We start from the raw sequence: 5,491 nt of genomic DNA on the forward strand, positions 1-5,491 counted from the left end.
TGATTACTATGTGTCTCGGCATGTTTTTCTTTGGGTTTATCTTGCCTAGGACTCTCTGCACTTCCTGGACTTGGGTGGCTATTTCCTTTCCCATGTTAGGGAAGTTTTTGACTATAATCTCTTCAACTATTTTCTCGGGTCCTTTCTCTCTCTCTTCTCCTTCTGGGACCCCTAATAATGTGAATGTTGTTGCATTTAATATTGTCCCAGAGGTGTCTTAGGCTGTCTTCATTTCTTTTCATTCTTTTTTCTTTATTCTGTTCCGCAGCAATGAATTCCACCATTCTGTCTTCCAGGTCACTTATCCATTCTTCTGCCTCTGTTATTCTGCTATTGATTCCTTCTGGTGTATTTTTCATTTCAGTTATTGTATTGTTCATCTCTGTTTGTTTGTTGTGTAATTCTTCTAGATCTTTGTTAAGCATTTTTTGCATCTTCTGGATCTTTGCCCCCATTCTTTTTCCGAGGTCCTGGATCATCTTCACTATCATTATTCTGAATTCTTTTTCTGGAAGGTTGCCTATCTCCACTTCACTTAGTTGTTTTTCTGGCGTTTTATCTTGTTCCTTCATCTGGTACATAGCCCTCTGCCTTTTCACCTTGTCTATCTTTCTGTGAATGTGGTTTTTGTTCTACTGGCTGCAGGATTGTAGTTCTTCTTGCTTCTGCTGTCTGCCCTCTGGTGGATCAAGATTTTTTAATGTGGATTATATCAACCGTATTTACCATATAAGAAGGTAAATCGAGATATTTTAAAAATATTTATTTTAAAATAACAAATTCATTATATGTTAACATAAATAACTTAATTTTTATGGAAAAATAGATTTACCCATGTTAAAAAAAATTAGTGAGAAGAGTGACATTGTTTAACATTTTGCAAATCTCCTTAATGTCTGTGTCAATGGAAGACAGCTGGATTCTCATATCTACTTCTGCTTTCCATCTGTTGCAGTATCTCACTTCATGTAGCCTCTGGAAAACTGAGTAAAAAAGGCATGAACATCTTAGTATTATTATGAAAATAGTTTTGACCCGAATGGGTATTGGTTATCCCCAGGGCCTTCAACCACACTTTGAAAACCTACTGTACACACCATGGTAAATATGAAAAATTATTACCTGGCTAAAGGGTTGGAAGTCCTTCCCATACTTCCCAGAGAAGAGTCTTTCTTTATTGTATTTTGCTGTTCAAAGAAATTGATAACAGTGATTTTTTTACTGTCAAATTCCCTCCCTATTTACCTTCTCTGCAGTTCAGGAAATACTCACTAGGTGCTAATGAATTAAGTTTCAAATTTACCAGTAATTAATATAACTTTCCTCATTAGCATCGAAGTATTTTAGAGCTAGAAATGCTAAAAGAGAAACCCACAACATCATCTGGTCAAATATGAGATGGGGACCACTGGTTGTACGCAAAAAATATTTTAGGTAATACACAGCCAAACATTAAGTAACATTGAGTAAGGGAGTGAGAAAGTTGTCTCTTGTTGGTTTCTCTTTCCATGTGGTTACATTGAGGCCAAGTCTTAGCTTGACTGTTAGTCTGTCCTCCATATAACTTAACTAACTTGCAGTGTCTTTAACCAGCTTGCATATTTTCCAATTTAACATAAGGTTAGCCTAAGGTGTCTTAGAGCCTTAGGTCAGCAACAGTATCCAGCTAGAATTTAACGGTATATTTTTTATCATCTTATTTTTATTACTACCATCTACTTAGAGCACGACATTTCGGTTTTTAATTTAATAACGTTTAATTTTAAAACATTTGGATTTAAAGAAAAAAGTTATTAAATAATAGTATGAATGGTATAAGTAATAAAGTGCATGATGGAGGTTTGGGAAAAAACTGATTTAATTCTGTCCTCAATTTACAGTTAGGGAAATCAAAGCATGGAGAAAATTGACTTGCTTGAGATGGCCACAGTCAGAGACTTTAACTCTGGCCTCCTTACTCTCAATCAAGAGCTCTTTCTGCTACAGCATGAATGAGTGCTGATGTCTAACATTTAACATTTCAGTGTTAGAGCCTCCCCTGAAGTCAGACAAATCTAGGTTAAAACCCCTGCGCCATCCTGGGCTAGCTGTATAATCTTAAACAGACCTCTTAGCTTCTATCTCCTCGGTTTCTTCACTTATGAAGTCAACATAATCCCCATTTCACATTAACATTTTGCCTATCTTAAATGAGATAATATTTTAAGTGGTTTGAAATGGCTCCTGGCACTCAATAGACAGAGTTATTTTTATTAGCTGAAGTTACTCTTAGTGAACTGCAGAGCATTTGGAGCAAAAGAATCTTCGTAGCCAGGGCTTGGCTCCAGTGTGTGTGAACTGCATCTGCCACTTGGATCCTTACTTAATTAAAGGCTGGAAATCATTGCATTTCTCTGAAGGAGGCTAACACGCCTTTGGTTGCAGGAAGTGAAGGTTAAACGCGTTAACTGGGAAACTTATGTAACCAAGGGTTAAAATAGCCTTGAAGCCAAAACCAAAGAATTCTGGCCTCTGGTGTGTGAGGCAAAGCCAAGCATGTTTGCCTTTGTGAGCCCAGGAATGCTTCTGGTGAGGCTTGTTTGTTGTGGAAACTGACATGATCAAAGTGGGGAGAATTAAAACGATCTATCAGAATAATAGTCAAGGCTGTATATGAACTCCCCAGACAGAGCGTTGAACCTGAAGTCTCCCACTGAGGACAGACAAGCCAGCTGACAGAAGCTGGGAAGAAAAGAAATGCATCTCTCTAAGGCAGATGAGTGCAGCTGGGAGATAAAGACCCTGGTTGGGGAACTCAAGATGAGAGTTCAGATTTAGCAGACAGAAAGGTGAAATGGAATGCTGAACTTGTGGTCTTTAGGATTCTTGCAACACCAAGGTTGTGGTTTTCAGGTGTCAGTTTTTAGAGTGGAGTTACTAAGTGAAGCAGGCACTTTTAGTAGTAAAGCATTTGGGGTGGGGAAACTGTGCCAATTGCAATAAGATCCTGTGCCAGTTGCACTGGAATGTTCTAAGGCATGATGTCATGCTTCTTCCCATATTAATTTCCAAATGTTGAAAAATTCTCATTATGATTAAGTAGACTTAAGGGTCCCTAAGTGGCTGGCATGATTTTGGATTGTTTGCTCACTTAGTCCTTCATCCCAGGATGAAGATTAGTAAAACTCTATGATGTTCTAGCAAGTATGAAATGACACTGGAGCCCCAACTGTTGCTAAATCCTTATCAAGGCATACAAAGAATCATAAAACAGACAGATTGGAAAAGATTTTAAGGAAATCCAGTCCTGTTCACATATTTTAGAGAAGGGGAAACTGAGGCCCGGAGAGAGGAAATGACTTGCTCAATACTACACAGAGTCTTCTGCTTTGCAGGCCAATGCTTGCCTGCTGCCACGCCAAAGAATCCCCAGCAGATAGACTATTGGCCTAGAATAATGCCCACAGGGCAAGAGTCACCTTCCGGGCATCCGTAATTTGAAATGCGGCAGGGATGTCACTCTGTTTTTACTTTTGAAAATTATACTAACACTCCTGCTTTTTGTTTTGTTTTTCCTTTGTGTATATTGGCCTATCTTTTTATCTCTGTCCCTCCCTGGGCATACGTCACCAGGACTCTCCTGACAGAGGTAGATAAATGCAGAATGAGGTTTTTATAAAGATCACGAGTACACCCAATACTGAGCCCAATGAGAGAACTGAATAATAATCATACCTTATGCTGAGCGCTTTGCAAATCACAAAACGCGTTTTAATCTCTTCTTCCGTTAATCCCTACACAGTCATTAGGGAGGCAGAGCAGTTATTATCATATGTCTTATGGATGCACTAAGCGAGACAGAGGGAGCCCAGCGAGTTGCCCCACACCACACAGCCCCAGAGTGGCTGAGCAGAGCCCGGCGGGGGATTCAGCCCCTGAGGACCCTCAGTTCAGGCACCTCTTACGGCGGCATGCAGAGGCCCAGGCTCGTGGATTCCCCAGGGTACATTCTCTGAACTATGGACTTGGTGGGAGTTTCAGGGAATTCTGCAAAAAGGCAGCGGGAGGGTTGAGGAGGATCGGAGAGAAATGCTCAGAAGGTGCGGGGGAGGGGAAGGCAGTCGGGCAATCTTGCATTTAAAAAGGTAAAGAATTAGAGAAAGGTTTCAGTCGGCCGACCTCAGAGATGAAATCCTTCTTCTCCTTTCTCGGGGCTCCCAGAAACTGCTTCCTCGAAGAAAACGTCTGAGGCTTACATTTCATGTTACCTGCCTTGCTGGAGCAGCCCTGCCTCTGGGCGCGGCGGGGTTTAGGCTCCTTTGGCTTCCAGGCCCGGGCGCCATTCAGCGCGAGGTTGGGGGAGAGCCCGCAGGCCTCCTGCCGAGAAGCCCGGGGATGGGAGGGGGAAGTCGGCCTCGCATCAAAGCAATCAGAGAAACCCTGGGGGTCTATTGGCCTGCTTCTCTCCTCCGAAGCGGCTTTGCCCCAACTAATTTCCTGCCCGGGCCCTAACCCAGGTCCCGCCCTTTCCCACCCTTCCTGGCTTCACTCCGTACCAAGCATCACTAAAGTAAGGAAACAGGAAAAGAAAGCTGGGTCCTGGGGGTTTCTGTTTGGCTTTGCAAACCACTTATGGAGCGAGAAGTGGGGACCACAAATGGGGACCCCTGAGGAATGACCCCCTCCCCAGCCCCCTCTCCAGTTGAGTTACCAAATGAGGCCAATTCATTCTCTGGAATGTAGCAGCCGGGGCAATGATGATTGCTACTGACAGGGAAGCTTTCATGTAGCAATATCCCCGGCCACCGGCTGTGAGGCAAAGAGAAAGAACTCTCTGGAATTCACAACATCCCCCCTCCAATTAATCCCCAGCCGCCCCGCTGTGTGTGAATGGGCTGTGCTGGGGATTCGTAGCTCTGATGCGGGGGATTTGCTGATTCCTTTGAGCCCCCTGAGGAGAGGTGATATGGAGAGCAGATAATCAGCATGCAGCGCGGAGACGAGGTAATGAATTGGCTCGCCTGGGCCTGGCTTCACTATTTGTACACTTTTAGGCACCTCGGAAACTGGGTTTGCAGACAAAACCTGTGCCGAGGGGCCCTCAACCCCCGACCTTTTGTGGGCCTGGATAGCTGCCGCCTCTCCCGCTCGCTTAAGGCGGGAGCCTTGTCTCCGAAAGGAGGAGCCGGAGGCGAAGGGAAAGGAGCCCGGATTCTAAGCGGGCCAGGCCCGAGCGGTACCTCTCCCGCCTCAGTCCCACGCTCACCCCAATGAGGTCGAGCTTTAACTCGGTTTTCATTCTCCTGCATTGCTGTTTTCAGTCTAAGTCCACTGCTTCTACGAATAAAATGCTGTTTATTTTTCCCTTGTAGCTCCAGGTTCATCTCTGGCAAGAACGTGTGTTCAAGGCATTGTGACCGTCCAACGTGAGTTATGATTTGCTGGATGTGGGGTCTGTCTGTCTCTGTCCGCTTCAGCGTCTCCCACCGTGCTAAAAGACAATGCTAGTGCC

At 44.0% G+C, this 5,491-nt stretch overlaps 1 long non-coding RNA gene across 1 annotated transcript; it reads right to left on the minus strand.

Annotated features, from left to right (window-relative positions):
- Positions 1-671: 671 nt before the first annotated feature.
- On the minus strand, positions 672-4,454 carry LOC137218857 (uncharacterized). The gene is made up of 3 exons (XR_010940893.1): positions 3,715-4,454; positions 1,123-1,187; positions 672-983 (listed from the first exon to the last, which is right to left on the minus strand). It is a non-coding gene; the product is annotated as an uncharacterized lncRNA (long non-coding RNA).
- Positions 4,455-5,491: the final 1,037 nt, after the last annotated feature.

This window comes from Pseudorca crassidens, chromosome 2, assembly GCF_039906515.1.
Source record: "Pseudorca crassidens isolate mPseCra1 chromosome 2, mPseCra1.hap1, whole genome shotgun sequence".
NCBI lineage: Eukaryota > Metazoa > Chordata > Mammalia > Artiodactyla > Delphinidae > Pseudorca > Pseudorca crassidens.